The 20,114-nt window shown below is 39.5% G+C and overlaps 1 long non-coding RNA gene across 1 annotated transcript; it reads left to right on the top strand.

Annotated features, from left to right (window-relative positions):
- The first annotated feature begins 15,860 nt into the window (after positions 1 to 15,860).
- Positions 15,861 to 16,451, top strand: LOC127658510 (uncharacterized). The gene is made up of 4 exons (XR_007972397.1): positions 15,861 to 15,900; positions 15,976 to 16,030; positions 16,101 to 16,240; positions 16,322 to 16,451. It is a non-coding gene; the product is annotated as an uncharacterized LOC127658510 (long non-coding RNA).
- The last annotated feature ends 3,663 nt before the right edge of the window (positions 16,452 to 20,114 follow it).

Genomic DNA, 20,114 nt, shown 5'->3' with positions numbered 1-20,114 from the left:
TCGAAAGCTAAAGACATCAACGGCAAACTGTTAATCATGATGTCATTCAGCCCCCGATAATCTATGCAGTGTCTAAGTGAGCCATCATGCTTCTCCACGAAGAAGAACCCCACCCCTGCTGGAGAAGAGGAAGGACAGATGAGATCGGCTGCTAGAGAATCATTGATGTATTTATTTATGGTCTCCTTCTCGGGAGCAGAGAGCAAAAACAGCCGATCTTGTGGGGGAGAAGTGTCAGGAAGCAAATCAATGGAGCAATTGTACAGTGGATGAGGAAGAAGGGTCGTGGCATGGGACAGACTGAACACAGCCCTCAAGTCATGGTATGCCACTGGTACTCTGGATAAATCCACCGATTCATCCTGAAATGAATCACAAGTTTGGATAGGGGACACAACATAGTTAAGGCAATGGTCAGACAATACGGACTCCAAGCAAGAACAGTATTGGTTGAGCAGTCAATTTTAGGATTGTGCGTTACCAACCAAGGATGTCCTAACACAATGGGTGCCAATGGTGACTGGACCAGGAGGAAGGAAAGCTGCTCCAATTGGTTGCAAGAGACGAGGGTTATCGGCTTGGTGGAATGGGTGACGATGGCCAGGGGTGTGCCGCTGATGGCATGGGCTGTAATGGGTTCATCCAACTGGACCAGGACCTGCACACTTGGATGCTGTAGCAATATCCAGGAAATTCATTTCGGCTCCGGAGTCTGCCAACGTAGAGACTGGTTGATCCATACTACAATCGTCTTGGGGTGTGGGGAATGGCACCGGCTGCGACGAAGCGCAAGGCACTGGTCCACTCTGATGGCCACATCCACCAAGTCGTCAAAGTGTGGTGGCAAGTCCAAAGCGTAAATCTCATCCTGGATGTTGTCGGACAACCCATAAAGGAACTGCTCCCACTGCGTTCAATCATTCCACTCACAGGATGCGGCAAGGGTGCGGAACTCGATGGCATAGTCCACAACTGACCGTTCACTCTGGGACAAACAGGCCAGGACATTCGCTGCCTCACAACCCTAGGCTTAATGGTCAAAAACCCAGCAGCAAGGATGTCCATTGACCCACATAGCGGTTCCCTACTCGCTGGCTCTCCAGGTAAGGAGCGTGATGACGCATGCTAAAAGAGAGCACTGCAACAGGAATTTATAACATGACCCCTCCTCACATGAGAATGGAGCTGGGTGGTTGAGACGAGCAGGTTGGATGGTAACCACAATGCGAACACTTTGGCAGAGACTGACAACACAGAAACGACTGAGGCAGAGAGAGAAAGGTGAGTTACGAGAACACAAAACAACAATCTAGCAAAGAACACGAGACAGAGTGTTATTTAAATAAGGGAATTAAAGTGTGCCAGGTGCCATCAGCTGCTGAAAGGTGGCATGATCAATGTTCCCATGGAAACAATCAGGGTTCCCATGTAATCTCTGGTTCCGCATGCCGGCGGCACCTGACACAAGACTGTGACAGGCATTTTATGTAACATCTGGAATTAAAATGGCTGTGAATCAAAGTATTCTCACTATTAGATTAATATAAAGATTGCATCAAATATTGTTGATTATTACATTATCACTAATAATTATTATTACATCACTAATAATTTATTTGCCATTGCTGATAATAATGTTAGTTATTCAAAATGTTAATTATTTCCATTTTGTGAGCAACATTGTTCCCATTTTAAAATTTTACTCCTAAACAAAGTCATCCCGTAAGGTTTGTGTATACTTAAGGCTAAGTTAAGTGCTCATCCTTTCAAAGTGTACTCTTTTTACTGCAAGCGAATAAGAACACGTTTGACGCATGCGCACTACGACTGCTTTGTGATACTTTTTTAGTGTCAAGAAAAACTGGGCCGCACACAGACGGTCTGAACAGACTGTGCTGATGGCGAAATTTGCTTCACATACTGTGCCGAAGTAAAGAAAACAGGAATATACTTTGGCCTTTACAGTTGGGTGATCTATGAAAGCTTTTGTGAATCGGTTCAGTCAAATAATTTAAAGAAATATTTCTTTCAAAAGAAAGATTAGTTTGTGCTTTCGACATCACTAATCTGTTTAGCATGTTCAGAAGTATTCATCTATGTTAATGTTCTCATTTTCTCACAAAATGTATGTGTTTTTTATTTGTTTTATTTATTTATTTTTATTCAACAAAGCACACAAATTAACAAGACTTAGCAGCTTATATAAGAGACCAATGACACATATATATATATATACACACACACACATACATATAAAAGGAACAACAAAATATATAGATGTATAGATATAGTAGTATAGTTGTGTAGTATAGTCGTGTATACAGGTACAGTAATACATTTAAACAATAGGTAAATTTAGTGTGGTATAATAGTAATTATCATTTAATTATCATTATCATTGATTTTCTGGTGATGTGGAGGGAGAGAGAGAGAGAGAGAGAGAGAGAGAGAGAAGCAAAAACTATGGATATGAACTCATTTAGTGATATCAAGACAATTTGAAACAATCATAGTTATAATAATAATAGTTGTAGTAGTCATAATAATAGTAATAATAATAATAAGAACAATAATAGTAGTAGCAGCAGTAATAATAATAATAACATTAATAGTAGTAATAGTATTAGTAGTAGCAGTAGAAATAATAATAATAATTATAACAATTGTAGTAGTAGTAGAAGTAGCAGTATTAGTAGCAGTAGTAATAATAATAATAATAATAGTAGTAGTAATAATAATAATAATATAATCTCAGCTTTATGAAATTTTAGATCAGTCAATAAAGTGTTTGCCGATATGCACAACTATCTAGGTCTGGGAGCCGTACAACCAACAGTCCCTCCCTACACAGACACCAATCCACCCAGTCCCCTCTCCCCACTGCCGGCAAAACCCTCTCAGTTAAGCCTCTGTGGAAGTGCTCGCTGTGTCTTCCTCTACACAGGATGCTGGGGCACCACGACAAGCTCACCTGGTCTGTTTGTAACCTGACTGATCACTGTTTGGTTGCCCTTTTTTGGACTGTAGTTGCAACTGTGGTGTGCACAAGTTAGCTCCCCAGCCAGAGACACCACATCCAACCTAGATAGCACTTCGACACAGTCCCGTTAAATGAGAGAAGGGGCTGCCGGCAGACGTGGGAAAGGGAGGGGCCAGGCAAACTAAAAACTGAACCGGTGATGCCCATGCCGACAAGACATGCCAATCACACCCACCGACTGCACTAGAACAGCCGCCAGACCCAGATAGCTAATAAAGTATATAAATTATAAGAGTTTATAATGTTTTTGGAATTCTATTTTATAAGGGAACGGAGAGGGAAGGAGGACACATTTTTCTGTAATAATATTAATATCAATACCACCACCACCACTAACAGTAACATTAATAGCAATAACAATAATGAATATATGCACATTTGACATATATAGAAAATCAATAAAATAAAGTATAGCATATAAAACATTAAAATATATATAAATGACATCAATCTACAAATAAATGTAGAGCAGTAAATCATATAATACTCAGGAGTAATTTATCTATTATATAAATAGTTTGTATTTATGTACTTTATAACTTAACTGAGGCATCAACTCACCAGCTAGATTTAATCAATATTTAAGGGTGTGAGCAGTGGACTGAAGATTGTAATACATTTGTATAATTGATTTTTAATTGCTGATGTGTGTTTATCTTTAATAATATGGTCCCTTAATACATGTAGCCATTGTGTAATTGATATTTGGTTTTTATTTTTCCAGTTGAGTAATATGGTTTTCTAGGCGATAGCTAGAGATATGAGCAGAAGAGTTGAGTGTTCAAGAGGGGGGTTCATTTGAGATGCAGATGAGATGAGAATGGGAGTGTAGGGATTGTAATTTTCAAGAAATCTGATTTATTAATGACACCTGTCCAGAACTGATGAACAGGTGGGTATAACCAGAGTGCATTAAGGTAAGTGTTTGGTGTGTTTAAATTGCAGTTAGTACATCTGTCAGAAGTTACTAGTCCCATTTAAACATCTTACACTGTGTTATGTGTGTTCTGTGTACAACTTTATACAGAATTAACTGAATATTTGTGTTTGAGTTACTAATTGTGCCGATATGTTTTAGAATGGTGGGAAATGTATTTTTTTTACCTTTCCTATATATCACTATGCATCAACACTGTCAGATACAAAAACAACTTTCACTTCAAAGAATGGTTTAATGGAGGATGAATACATGATGGTTTCGAAATATCTACAGAATTGTCACCACGGCCAGACAGAAAATCTGTATTTGTGGTAAGAACACTCAAGAGTTCATCTCTAGTTAATTTCTCATTAGAAAGTGCTGCTGTTGCTATTTTAAAAACGAATGGCTGGTAAAGTCATGTTTTGTCCAATGTCTCAAAAATCAGTGGCTTAATAGAGAGATTATTTTGCCATGGCACAAACTGCAGTGATAGGCTCCAGCCCCCCACGACCCTGTACACAGGATAAGCGGTTGACGATGGATGGATGGATGGACAAACTGCAGTGGAATTTCACACACTTCAAGAAAATGACTTGTAAACATCTCACTGTGTGTTGCTAAAATGCTAAAATCAGTGCTAAGTCTAATATCTCCTTTATTTTATAACAGTTGAACTCTTGAAGGTAGGCTTGACTCTTTTTCCAAAAGTCTTTCCTCTAAAAATGAGGTGTTGAGTGCTTGCTATTTCAGTCCACAGACCAAACAAGGTCATTATTGTTCCACCACCACAGAACTTCATTACCCAGCACTCTCTGCACACATCTGAATTAACAAATATGACGGGCAAACACATATTCACTCGCTCCTAGTTGTCTGGCTAATATGTGTCAACTGACATGCCAAAATAGCATGCCTTCAAGGCACTTATTCTTGGAATAAGAGAGCAGAAGTATGTTGTAGCCAGTGTGTTGATTTATAGTGAAGCCAAGTGACTTGCCCTCACATAAAAGAAGGGCGAGAGAGAGAGAAAGTTGGAGCGTTTTCACCGAGTGGCTCATTTTTGATTGGGGATGAATGGAACTCCAGATGTCCATCAATATTTAGTAGTAAACATCACAAATGTGCATCACAATGTGGCAGATGAATGTGTAGCAGAGCAAAGCATTGTGGGTTTCTGATATACTGCATGTTGTGAACTTTGCAGATCTACTCAAAACTCTAAAAATATGCATTTTGTAGTTAGTATAATTGTATATATATATTTTTTACAATATGTACTGTATTTAAAACGTGAAGATTCATTGATTGTGGTTCAAGTGAGCTGTAGCCATTCATTTTATCATGCAGACTAAGCAAATAACTCATAAAAAGGTCAGGGGATACCCTGGTAATGAAATAGTATGTTATCAGGTCTTTTGGAAAGCCTCATTGGCATAATCTAAAATACTCCACCTTGAACAGATGATGCATCCTAATTGACTAGCGCAAATACATTTTAAAGGAAAGGTCATAAATTAAAAGTCTGTTTCATATTTCATTTTACTCTATTTAAAACTCAATAAACTGGATTAAATGAAATTACGCCATGCATAATTGAACTTATGATTCAGGGGTGAGCATATGTTCATTCATCCGACTGAATCATTTGAAATGTACACAGTAGGGCTTTGGAGCAGCCAGTATGGCAGCTAAGTGTGTGTGTGTGTGTGTGTGTGTGTGTGTGTGTGTGTGTGTGTGTGTGTGTGTGTGTGTGTGTGTGTGTGTGTGTGTGTGTGTGTGTGTGTGTGTATTTATCACTTTGTGGGGACCAAATGTCCCCATAGGGATAGTAAAACCCGAAAGTTTTGACGTTGTGGGGGCATTTTGTCAGTCCCCATGAGGAAAACAGCTTATAAATCATACTAAATTATGTTTTTTGTAAAATGTAAAAATGATGAATGTTTTCTGTGAGGTTTAGGTTTAGGGGTAGGGTTAGGGGATAGAATATAAAGTTTGTATAGTATAAAAAACATTATTACATGGAAACCCAATGTGTGTGTGTGTGTGTGTGTGTGTGTGTGTGTGTGTGTGTGTGTGTGTGTGTGTGTGTGTGTGTGTGTGTGTGTGTGTGTGTGTGAGCGTGTATTTATCACTTTGTGGGGACCAAATGTCCCCATAAGGATAGTAAAACCCGAAATTTTTGACCTTGTGGGGACATTTTGTCGGTCCCCATGAAGAAAACAGCTTATAAATCATACTAAATTATGTTTTTTGAAAATGTAAAAATGCAGAAAGTTTTCTGTGAGGGTTAGGTTTAGGGGTAGGGTTAGGTTTAGGGGATAGAATATAAAGTTTGTACAGTATAAAAACCATTATGCCTATGGAAAGTCCCCATAAAACATGGAAACACAACATGTGTGTGTGTGTGTGTGTGTGTGAGAGAGAGAGAGAGAGAGAGAGAGCATGTGCTTGCAAGAGTGCATATGTTTGCACAAATATTACACCCTGACAGAATATGCAACAGGACATATTTGGAACATTACATTGAAAAAATTACTTACTCTAATATTTTTCTGCGGCACTTTAAGTTTAGTAAAGAACACCCTTCTTTTCAAGACAATATATGGAACATTGTTTTTAATGGAATTTAATGCTGAACTTTGTTCAATTTTGTTTTAGTGTAAAAAATATATTTACTCTCCCATGTGGGAAAAATGTCTCACATCTTGTCTCCTCTTTCAGCAGTGTACCAACAATTTCATACCAAATGCACGTCAGCCCTCAAAAACTATTCTAGATGTGTGGGGCTTACTGACATATAAAATAATTTGTTTACATTTAAATGTTTTATTAATACATTCTAAGAATTCAAGAGATTTTAGATTATAGTTTTTGTGTTCATACAGAAAATCTATGTGGTTTGTCTTCATCCACCCTGTCATTTACTCTTCTTTTTTTTGTTGTCTGTTGGACTATTGGTCCAGCCTACTGGGGTTTGGACATCTGGGCCCAGCAAGTTATAGTCACACATTGACGTATACACTCTTGCACACAAACGCTGCTGGGTGGAACACTTTGCCTGGAAGAGGCCAGTCCTCCCTTGCAAGTATTATGTAAATTGAATTTGTTAATTCAGTGCCCCTGTCTCAGGAAAATCTGCCACCAACACCTGCCACTGCTTCAAACGCAAGGACGCAGATTCACATTGACACAGTCTTCATTAAATAAACAAACCAGGTTCCCTATAACAGCATTTGTTGGAAGGCACCATCAATTCTTATACATTTAGATCACAGCAATTGGAAATGACACTGGGGAGCTCTATCAGCCTGTCTCCAGACACATGGGGTGAAGAAGACTGTGTGACTATGAATGTGCATTTATGTGTGCATGTGCCTTGTGCTTCTCAGCTCACATATCTTTAGACGATGACTGACATATTTTTCAGCCACAGTTCCACTATCAAAGAAACTCTTGTGGCCTTCTGATGCATCATCTAAATTTCATAAAGGCTCGGGCAACCAGAACCCCTCTACAGCACGGCACCACCGGCAGTGCATTGTCTGTTTGCCTTTAACTTCAACATCTAGTCTTTGTGCTTGTCGATCTCCTTTCTCCTCCACTTACATTGCCCTAACAGGATCAAGGCGGATCACTGGCGTTCAACATTCTGCACAAAGGCGTCAAAAATGTCCAGCACACAAATGGGGATTCAGTACTTACCAGTACAATATAACGTTTTTTGTGCCAAATTTGATTGTTCCACTGAACATTTTAATGCTGAACTGTAAATGCCTCAGAAAACACACTCTCAAAAATAAATGTTCTTTGAAGGTAAAGTGTGTCATTTCTGTGCCATTAGTGTCATCAATATTGCAGAATAATGACTGTCTTCAAACAGTTTTCAAGAATTATCCTACCCTGTCTTCTATTGGTAAGCAAACAGATAGTCTTGCCCCAACTGTCCGTTGGTTGAGCCAATGTTACGGTATCAGCTGGTTGGAATTCTCAAACAGAGCATTATTTTAGAGCAATCAACCGACGAATATCTTCCTTATAGTTGTATCTGCATATTAACCCAAAAAGGATGCATTTTGAACAAAGAAAAAAAACTTACTGTGTAATGTTCCTTTGCAGCACTTTGTAAGGCAAGAATCCCTTTTTTCAAGAGCTACTTCCCATTGTATAAGGTTATTGAGTTGACTATATGGATATAAAGTTCTCGATGTTTCTTTATTACAAGTTCTTCATATCAGTATATACTGTAGGTTTTTAGGTACTGTATCATACATTATAAGTGGGAAAGTGAAGCCTTCCTGGGTTCTTTGAAGCACCAGTACATCAAAGATGGTTTTCTGAAGAACCTAAAGGAATAGTTCACCCAAAAATGAAAATTCTTTCATAATTTACTCACCCTTATGCCATCCAAGATGTGTATGACTTTCTTACTTCTACTTAACACAAAGATTTTTAGAAGAATATCTCAGCTCTGTAGGTCCATACAATGCAAGTGAATGGTGGCCAGAACAAAAATCACATAACTTCAGCATAAAAGTGATCCATAAGTCTCAAATGGTTAAATCCATGTCCTCTGCAGCGATATGGTAGGTGTGGGTGAGAAACAAATCAATATTTAAGTCTTTTTTTACTATCAGTCTCCACTTTCACATTATTCTTCTTTTGTTTTTGGCAATTCGCATTCTTCATGCATATCACCATCTACTGGGCAGGGAGGAGAATTAATAATAAACAAATTACTTAAATATAGATCGGTTTCTCATCCACACCTATCATATCACTTCTGAAGATATGGATTCAACCACTAAAGTCGATTTCTTTTAAGCTGTCATAATGTACTTTTTGTAGCTTCAAAAATTTTCATTGTTTGGATCTACAGAGCTGATATAGTCTTTTTAAAATCTTTGTTTGTGTTCAGCAGAAGAAAGAAAGTTATTCACATCTGGGATGGTATGAGGGTGAGTAAATGCTGAAATAATTTTCATTTTTGGTGGAACTATCCTTTTAAATGTACTATGGGTTCAGGCTATAAAACAATTAATGAAACAAATAGTTACAACTCTAAATCCTGAGCCAGTTTCTGTTAAAATGTAAATAAAGTTGACCTATTGAGATTAATCATGAACAGATGACCCCAAAAAGCAGTTTCTGATTTAATTCCTCAATTTCCAATTATTAATTACCAAAATTACCACATGCCCCTATTAAAGTTACAATAAAGCAATAAGCCACTCTAGGCCATGCATATGTTTGGTACATGCTATTGAGACTGATAAAGGCAAACAGCAAACTAGATAAAGCTGTTGCATATTCACAATTATGTGAAGGTGGTTTAACACCTCTGGCCCAAGTGAGACAATTAGTTGAGGTTTGCTCAATGGTTTATTTATGAGCATTGGCTGTGTCTTTAAATGTGTCTCTCTAGTGCGCAAAACAGCCAAGATATCTATAATGTTTTTACCAAATGGGGTGAACAAGCTTTTGAAATGGCAGCCATATTAACACTCTGTTAACAAGGACTAATGACAGACTACAGTGCGTGGGATCATAACTCATGCCTCCTTGAGGATGCAAAAACACTCTGTCATGGCTCAAATGTTCATAAATCGCCACTATTTCTGTAGTGAAGCAATAATTCATATTATAAAAATATTTGTTTTTCTTATTTGGATAATCATGAGAATGCTGAGTAAAGCTGTTTATAGGTATAAAAACAAACTAGTTATGAGTGAGGAAATTTGTGCTCCTGTTGAAATACAATTCTGTTTGCATTATAGTAGTCTATGCATGAAAACTGCAACCGAACTTTAGAACAAACAAATATATTTATAGTTATAAATATAAATGCATCCACATAACTTTTTTTTTTTTTGACTTTTTTGTTTAATTAATCACAAATTCTAAACACCTACTTATGGACATAGCAAACTCTCCCACTAACACATATTAAAGTGGGCAATTATAGAATTAAATCAGACACAGTTTCTGTTGTCATCTCCTTACAACAGATCTAAAGGAGTCAAATTTCTCCAAACTACAACATTCTCAATCCATCTCAAAAACAGCCCAGTCCCAATGATTCATACTGGCAGGCATTGATACACTAATGGAGCAGTACAATGTGTACTGAGGGTTAAGTGAATCAAGTGGAGCTCTCATCTCATAAACATTAGACATAAACATAATGAGAGAGCTGCAGGAGATAACACGGCACAAAGAATTTGCACTTCATCAGCCTTACAGGATTTTGCTATGAAATATATATATATATATTTTTGCTGTAGAGTACCGTTTCAAAACATTGTATTTTGATCATTGTTTGTTTAGGTCTGGTTTGGTAGGATTCGGCAACGGTGCCTCATTTGAGCATTTTTGCTGCATTTGTTTCTGCATAAATGTACAGGAATGTCAAGGCATTTGACAGGTTCAGCAACATTCATTGCAATTAAAGGTCAAATTACATGCAATGGGAATGAGCTGGAGCATCAGCCGCTGTTATAATTTTAAATGCGTTTTAACAGTTGCAGCACAAGCGGATGCCTCAGCATTTGAGCATTTCCATAAGCGCTCGCGGCTGTCTCGCCATTACTATTTTTAAATGCACTTGGGCTAAATGCCCTGTCACATCATTTGCGTTTTTGCCAAATGCTGCAGCCATTTCCTAAAGGCCATATACTAAAACAAATGCCCATTACCATGAAGTCTGCCTCAATGAGCGAAACTTTGAGTCCTAGACTGAGATCATTGACAGCTTGATGTGAAGAAGGTCAATTGGAATAACAGGTTTATGCTTTATTACGAATGTAGCGCCTGTGTTTGCTTTGAAAGAGGGAGCAGGGAACATTGTGTCTGAGAAGGCAGGTAGCAGCCATCCACGCTCGGTAATGAGAAGGTTATGCCAAGCCACACATGGCCCAATCCTGTGATTAAGATTAATCTTTTCGGAATATTTTTAACCAGTCGCCCAAGCACGCAGGCCTGAGCTGGAGGAAGAGGGCTTGGATATGTTTTGTATTAAGTTGTAATTAGAGGGTAATTACATTGTATCAATATGTGTGACTGACTATGTAGACATATGGTTGTAACTGAATTAAGGTATTGTTATAATCAGGCAGGGGATTGTGGCTTTTAGCTCACATGAAATCTTGTGTTAAGTAGTACACTTGTGTTATTTGTGATTTGAATATTTATTCTTTACAAAAAAAAACTACAATGCATATTGTGACAAATTACGATATCACTGATCTTTTGGTGGCATTTATCACCTTTCATGTTTTTTAACATGATTAATTTAAAGAAAATGATCTGAATACTGAAAACTAGATAAAAAAAAATTGTGAGCTATATTCAAATTTGTGTTAATTCTAAATCCATTTTTATTTTAAAAGTTAAATCAAAACGCTATAAATATTTTTTAATCATATTCTCTCATGGGGTATCCACCTGGGATGTTTTACAGTATTGAAATAGTTCCCATTTGTGTTGAACCATTAATATCAGTCCACCTAACCTTTTTCATTATTTTTTTTATTTTTATTAAAAAGTTATTTGTAAAATTAATTTGTATGTTGGCACAATTAATTCTTGTCTATATAGCTAATTAAATACCAAAGCCTGTAAATTAAAATATTTTAAAGATCATGAGAAACATGAGCGTTTGAGGTGTGTGTACACTGACATACACCTTTGAGAAGCTCTCAAAATATTCCACCTTTTATGAATTTCCAGCCACCCAACCAGCTCCATCTTTGCCCTTACTACTGTAAATCGCCTCATATGCTTTTATCTGTGAGCTAAAGAACTAATGACTGCTGAGTTGCCATTTATGCCCCCTACAGCTCCACTGTCTTCATGTGAATTAGCCATGATGCATCCAGATATACATAGAGAGCAGCTGTCATCTCCTGATCCTTCTCAACATAAACACATAAACACATCCGGTTAAATATTCTTTACTGTAATCTGGCATGTCAGTCAGCCTCTACCTTTACGGTAAAGGTAACATGCATTAACGTCAGTCAGAGGGAGTCCCAGAAGCAGGCCTCCCCGTAGTCACCTCACTTTTAAAGTTCCAGCCGTGCAACACGTCACAGCCAGTATGAAGATACAAACAAGATGGCAAAGCGCATCAATCCGCCACTGACTCCCTACACTTTGATCTAATTCTACGCTTTGCTTTCTGCTGCATGAAGCTGTCAGATTAAGGGCTGTTGTGGAGCCCGCCGTGGCTGTTGAGCCTGACAGCCTGTGTGATGGATTACAGACAAAACAAAAGGGTTATCACCTTCACCGCCAACATTTCTATCCTCTCTGAGAGATGGAGGGAGGAGAATGCTTCTCTGTGCCCCATTGTCAGAAAGCATGGAGGGGAAAGGCGTGCTGTGCTGAAACTTTTCGCTCTCTCCTGCGGTTTTAGGGAACTGGTCCATGGTGATTTAGGAACTCTTGAGATGGCCCTGTTTTTCTCTGTATCCACAGTTGCGCATTATACATGTGTTGAGAGCAATGGAAGATATTAGATGCATAGATTCCAGTTCTCTTGCCTCTAAATGGACATTCTACTTGGGAGAGTGTTTTTATATATGTAGCCAAATGGAGAAATTTCATGTAATTTAACACTCGTTATAAATTGTACGTGGCCCCTTTAAGAGTTTTGCGACACCCGCTTTCCATCAGTCTCTTGATAAAGGCGTGAAAACAAGCGTTGTTCAAGAGCGCTCCCGGTTTTGTTCATCATTTGAGATTTATTTGGGTAAATATTAGGGCTGTTGATTTAAATAGTTAATTCAGTGCAATTCATTTTATTAAAAATAATGCAATTAATCGCAATGCCCCCGGACCGTAATAAGGAAGATTCCTGAGAAATGCAGTAGTACTACCTGTTTACTCCAGAGGGCAGTATTTGAAATTTCAGCTGTGTGTCAATGCGCAGTTTATACAGTGAAGAAAACAACCATCCAGCAGACAGAACAACACAGACATGCGGTACGTTCTTGCATTCAAAACACTTGATGGAGCGCAAATTCGAACTAAGGGATCTCAAGATGTGTTCTAAGAATTAAACTATATTTAAATTGACACAGTGACCTAAAAATTGTATGTTTATGACACAACACACCCGAGATGCTACACAAGCATGTCTGACGCAGGTGTTCATTGACGGGTCCTTAAACAAGCCCTCATAATAAATCTCTAACTGATTGACAAATTCACTTGTGAAATGGATTGCTGTGAACTGTATGCCAATGATTGGCTTATGATCAATAATATGGTAGTAAACAATACATTGTATTCTAAAGCCACTTTTTGTATCATCCTATCGATGATTAACTCTTCTGCCACAAGAATGTAATGCATTATAATTATCTGAATATTTTTTAATATATGTATAATTTTTAATATTTAAAGATAACTATGTATCATTATTTCATCATTATATATTGAATTATTGTTATATGAGGGGCTTTCTCAGCAAATATTTGTATATGCGATTAAATGCGATTAATCACGATTAATTAATTAATCGGGACACCATGTAATTAATTTGATTAAAAAATTAATCGATTGACAGCCCTAGTAAATATCAAATTTTACACAAAATGTTGCTAAATTGCATTAAATATGTGTTCACAAGAGTCATCAGTTAAAATTGTGTGTTTGTTATGGATCATTTTTGAAGGATGCATATGTAAGAATTGCAAGAACTTTGTATGTAATGTAGTATTACTCATATCTTATTTAATGATTCATAGCCCAGAGTGTTTTCCAGTTTAGTGAATAAGTGTAATGTGTGGTATATGTGAAAATATGTTTAATGAGAATTGTATTGTTTAGACTGTTATGCATGTCCTTGCAGCCTGGTTGGAAATGCATAAAAAACTGTGAGAGTTTAAGCATTTGTTAAATGCATAAGGGTGATTTGAGCAAGTACTTATATGCATAAAATGCAGTGAATGATATAGGCTAAGTATGTACTGTATTAAGTATGTGGGTAGGCTAATGCACTGTTTGTTTTCATTTAACATTAGTCTCTACTGTATACATTTTTTTTGCATGTTGTTAAAAGTATTTCAGTTCCATTTTTTTATTTACTATATTTTGTAATATATTTAATTATTTCCATTTTCAATACGGCCCCATTGATCGCTGTCCTTTTTTCTGAGACAGCAGTCAAAAATAACAAGAAATTTTTGTATCCTGTATTGTTTTTTTACAACCTGCCGGCTACTTATAACCTGCAGCAGTGCTGTTTGTATCATATCATTAACAAGACGAACCATTGTTTTATTATATCCATGTATGTGGTTACAGGCAAATAAAACTGAACAGTCAGGGGCCTGGGTAGCTCAGTGGTAAAGACGCTGGCTACCAACCCTTGGTGGGACGCATGGTGAGTTGAACGTGGATGCCGCGGTGGATAGTGTGGAAATTACTCAACAAGCCACATGATAAGATATGCGGGATGACTGTCTCAGACACGCAGGCAGCTGGGATTCGTCCTCTGCAACCCTGGATTGAGGCGAGTCACTACGTGGCAAGCCACGTGATAAGATATGTGGGTTGACGGTCTCAGATGCAGAGGCAGCTACGCAACCATGAGGGCTTAACAGCGAATTGGGCATTCCAAATTGGGTGAAAGTCGCTTGTTATTTGCATGAACTTTTCTCAAATTTGTTGTGTTGCTCACCATGCCCACATATTGTCGCTCACTTCCTCTGTTGCTTGTTCTGGAAGTTGCTCTGCTCTCGTTGAAAATAAATTGTATCCTGTCGCTTTGACGCTCTGTGTCGCTTGCAATGTGACAAAATTACATTTTAGCAGATAGACACATTTAAATCTTACATCTTTTATGCTGGAAACCCACTTAAAATATTGGTTATTCATCTTGCACTCACGGAGGGGAATATACATATTTCCGTTCAATCAAATGCTCTCTAATACAAGAATATCCCTCTCCCTTATACCACCTGCCACCAATAGCAAGTAGCAAATTATGGTTCACAGCTGAGGCTATTGGCTATTTTAAAAAGGGATGAGCCATTCAATATGTTCCGCCCTCACTTCCTGTTTCAATAGGAAATATATTTTGCACCATGCCATGATACTTTTTTAGCATATTATGATGTGGAGACATAACCTACTCTGTATTATGATGTCCCTACTCCAAACTGACACTGCATTCCCTTATTATCTGTTGACATTATGTTGTATAATGCCATGTGTTATTAGGGTAAGATGAAGGCATTTTGGTGGTCTGTCTCACTTGACAAAATATGAAAGCATTCGTTAGTCTTGGGAGATGCTTTCTTCTCTTGTCCTCCTTCAGGTGAGACATCTGTTATTTAAAAAGAGGAGCATTTGAAGAGGAACGAAAGAGGACGAATTGTTATTCCATATTGTTGAGCCACTGATAAAAAGACCATCGTGTTATAAAGCACCAGCACTGAATAATAATAACATAGGGAGATAATGAAAGCATTTGATGTGACACGTTCACCAGAGAGATTTAACAAAGGGAATCAACTTCATTGAGGAACAGGTCAGTTTACCACACACACAGTCACAAAAAAGTAGACAGCCACGTTTACACAGAAAGCTCCACTTTCTAGTTGTTATGATGCCCTTAAAATAGCAAAATGGTTCCATAGCCAGTCTCCAGTGAGTTTAGACAGAAGAATGGAAATATTTTGTAGTGCAATGCAGTATGTGCAATGTATGTATTGTGTGTATTTGGCTATGTTCGGAATGGAATACTAGCATGCTACACATTATATACTGTAGTGTTTATTGCCGATGTGGCGAAGTGAGTGACGTCATCCTAATCACGTATAGGGCCAATGGGGTACCACCCTTAGTGTATATAGACTCGTTGTTTGTGCCTCCTGGGATGCGTCATTGTCGAAAGCCCGCCCCCTTGTTTTCATTCCAAGAGACCGCAGAGGTATGTGTTTCAGCTATGCAGCTGGTTGTTTTGATTGTAGCATTAAGTGATGTTGCATTATTTCTTTGTGTGTAGTGTGACCCTAGGCCATTGAGGCTGTGTGTGTTTTCGGAGTGATATCCACATTTAGGTAAGTTTTAATGTGGTATCGTTGTAACAATTCGGGAAGTTTGTTTGAGTGATCTGCAATACGTTTTTAGTCTGGCAGGGCTTCCATCGGTGAGGCACCTTCTAATAGCCGTGTCGGGGTACCAGCTGTTGTGATTTGATTCACTAAAGGACTTATCGTATGACTTTTGGTGTGCCTGTGGTTACGTGTGTGCGCCGATACTAAATCAGGGTGAGTACATTGTCTATTGTTTTTTTTGTAACTTTTTATTAAACGTTTTTAATTAGATTGTTAATAAATATTTGCATTTAGGAGTTCTCTCTGCTTGCATTAAAGCAAGGTTGAGCAGCTACTTTAACAACTTGCTGTCCGCATCCCTCGCTCTGTGAGCCACGTCTGCTGCTTTAAGGGAATTAGAACTTTAACCACTGTAGTGATCCCATTTCGTCTGCTGTTCGGCTGACTCGAGTGGGTTTAAAAGGTCACTCTGTTTTATGATTTGGTTTCTGTTTATGTGTCTTTGTACGAATTTGGTTGGTTTCGATCACTAGTCCTTAGCGGCATGACCGTCGCTGTTTTATGACGGTGATGTAATGCGTGGTTTGATCGCCGCCAAATGATTCGGTCATTGGTGTAGTTTTATGACCGATCGTGTGACTTGTGTGATGTGACAATGTTGTCTTGAATGTGTAATTGCTTTGGTATCAATGGTTATTTTCTTTGTCTTTGTTCTAATTGATGATTGTTATTCTATAAATTGATTCTGTCGTTATTGTTTGGTTTTGTTCTTTTCTTTGTTTTCTTTTTTTTGTATTTCACAGGAGCTGAGTGTCCCTGGAAGTGGGTTGGTGGTTGTAGCTGCACAGGCTTCAATTTAATTAGGGGTTAGTAGTATTGTGTTATCTTTGATCACTATTTGTAGTGAGTGTGATTTTCAACTTGTGTGTTGTTTGCCGTATACAGCTATAGCTAGCCTGCTTTTTCTACATTCTGTGATCTACATTCTGTATTCTTTTGGTTTTGTTTTCATTTGTGGAGCAAGAATTTATTGTTTTGTTTAATGGTTTTCTTTAATAAAAATTGTTTGTTTAAACGTGAACTCACGCCTCCTGCCTCTCCTGAGCAAACGGACTTGTGTCCTGTTTATTAGAGTATTTTCCCCGGTAATTCGGGGTGGCGTAGTCACTACTAGACGAGCCACGTTTTGCTACATGTGGCGTAGTTCGGCAGGACTGCACAGAATATCTGGCGGAGACGTGAGTTGTGTTTTTTTTGTTTGTTGTGGTGAATTTTGTATGTTTGTGTTTTTTTTTTTTCTTTTTCCTTTAGGAATAAAGCAGCAGACGTGTGCTCTGACGATTGCGGTTTTCTTTTTGGTTTGATCTCCTTAGGTGCTGTTTGTGGTGAGTGCTGAGTTCTGCTAAATTAAGCAGGTACGTCCTATAGGAATGGAGGGAGAATTACAGGAACTAAAAGAGCTTGTGGCTCAGCTTAGAGCTGACAATGAGAGATTGCGACAGGAGAGGGCATCTGAATCGCAGGGGGTCAGTGTTGCGGGACCTAGTACCTCTGCCACAGTTACCGTCCCTGTACTTCCATCAGTGACTGGTAATACTCCAGTGACTGATAGGTTTGTATTTGTACCTAGAGATAGAAGGTGTCCAAAATTTAGTGGGAGGGCTGGGGTGAATATTCATGAATGGGTCGAGGAAGCTAAAGCCTGTATGAGGACCCGTTATTTATCCCCTGCGGATCAGGCCTTCTTTCTCTTTGATCACTTAGAGGGGGAGGCGCGAGAAGAGATCCGATATCGGTCAGAGGAGGAGCGAGGGGACCCTGAGAAAATTATTCGGGCACTACATGAATTGTATGGATGTTCGTTGTCATATGTAGCCTTGCAGGAAGCTTTCTTCTCTAGGAGGCAATGTAGTGGTAAATGCTGAAACGTTGTTACGTGATCAATTTGTCGAATATGTCAATAACAGTATGTTGAGATGTGAGCTTAAACAGCTGGTGCGCCGACAGCCTAATTCCACTTTATTAGAGGTGAGGAGTGAAGCCCTCCGATGGGAGCAGGAAGGGATGCCGGGGGGTGCAAGGGCCCGAAGCTCCTCCGTTCCAGTGGCACATGGAATTCAGTATGGTGTTCGTGGAGATTCATGGGTGGGGGCTCGTAGTTCACCTCAGACACCCGAGTTGGGTGAGTTAAGAGAAATGCTGAAAGCACAGCAAGAGCAGTTAAATCGCCTCACTCAAAGTTTCGCCCGATTGCCAGGCCCAGAGACGCGTAATCGAGCCCCTCGTAGTGGGCCTATAATCTGTAGAAGGTGTCAAAAACCAGGCCATTTTGCTCGAGATTGCAATGGAGAGCGGGTTATCCAGCGTGCTCCGCATTCCACCAAACCTATTGTTGGAGGTGGGCAGTTATCTACTTTTGTGCAGTCGGAAAACTAGTACCCACCGAGCTGCGGAGTCACAGCTCGGTTGGGGGCGTTAACGGCTCAGTTTTTTTGAAGGGTTCTGTTGTGGCGTCCAGTTTAATGTCGTCCTGTCCTCATCTTGTTGTGTCCATAGGTGGAGTATCGGTGCCATGCTTGGTTGACACCGGCTCGATGGTCTCCACCATTACGGAAAGCTGTTTTCAGCAACAATTTGCAACATGGGGACAGGAGCGACTTAAGTCATGTCAGTGGTTACAGCTTCGCGCCGCTAATGGTTTCTCCATTCCTTATATTGGTTACATGGAGCTGGATATTGAGCTTTGTGGCCAAGTCGTTTCTAATTGCGGGGTGCTTGTTGTTAAGGATCCTCCTGGTGGCTTGTGTGATCGGATCCCAGGGGTTCTTGGAATGAATGTTTTAAAACGATGCTACCAGGAGCTTTTTAGTCAGCATGGCCCTGTTCTTTTTAACTTGCCTGACGTGTCAAAAGCTCCGCATTTTGTATCTCAGGCACTACAATATTGTAGTGTTAACCTTGTAACTGGTACAAATCATGTGGGTAAGGTCCGTGTACGGGGTCGTAGGCCTTGCCGTATCCCAGGGGGCATGCTTAAGTTTGTTCCGGCAACCTGCTCTGATGAATTCTCTGCTGGAGCAGTACTCTTTGAGCCTCCTGAATCCGGTTTGCCAGCTGGGTTATTGGCCTCTCCGGCAGTAGTTCAGGTGAGCCAAGGGACAGCTTATATACCTGTTGTTAATGTTGGTGTGACTGATGTAGCGCTCTATCCCCGGTCCATCATGGGCACGTTGAGTAGTGTTTATGTGGTCAGTTTACCCACAGGTGTTGCAGAGGTCCAGCCGGTTGTGGCTCTTGTGGGGACGCAAAATGCGGAAGTAGGACCTACTGTGCAGGAGCAGGTGGAGGCCATGGACTTGTCGATTTTGTCAGAGGTAGAGCAGAGTCTGGTAAAGTCTTTACTTAGTAGGTTTCAGGCAGTGTTCTCCACCCAGGAGGGGGATTTGGGTTGCACAAATCTAATTTCACATGATATTCCCTTGGTAGATGAGACTCCGATTCGGCAGCGTTTCCAGCGTATACCCCCATCGGAGTATGAAGTAGTAAAGGCCCACATAAATCAGCTACTTGAGGCTGAGATCATTCGAGAGAGTTGTAGTCCATATGCTTCACCTATCGTACTGGTTAAAAAGAAAGATGGTGGCCTGCGCATGTGCGTTGACTACCGTCAACTCAACGCCAGAACTAGGAAAGACGCGTTCCCGTTGCCCCGAATAGATGAGTCCCTTGACTCCCTGAGTGGTGCTTGTTGTTTTTCGACTCTCGATTTGGCCAGTGGGTATAATCAGGTTCCAGTCACGGAGAAAGATCGGTTTAAGACAGCTTTTTGTACACCCTTTGGACTCTTTGAGTGGAACCGTATGCCGTTTGGCCTGTGTAATGCCCCGGGTACCTTTCAGAGGTTAATGGAGCGGCTATTCGGGGATCAACAGTGTCAATCCTTGCTCTTATACCTGGATGATGTGGTAGTATTTTCCACCTCTGTAGCGCAACATCTGGAGCGTCTGGAAGTAGTTTTGAGTCGGTTAGAACGTGAAGGACTTAAGGTCAAGTTAAGCAAGTGTGCGTTTTTCCAAAGAGAGGTGAG

The sequence above is a fragment of the Xyrauchen texanus genome, chromosome 18 (genome assembly GCF_025860055.1).
Source record: "Xyrauchen texanus isolate HMW12.3.18 chromosome 18, RBS_HiC_50CHRs, whole genome shotgun sequence".
In the NCBI taxonomy this organism is placed as follows: Eukaryota; Metazoa; Chordata; class Actinopteri; order Cypriniformes; family Catostomidae; genus Xyrauchen; species Xyrauchen texanus.
Note: the sequence above shows the minus strand (reverse complement) of the source record. Positions and strands in the feature narration are given on the sequence as shown.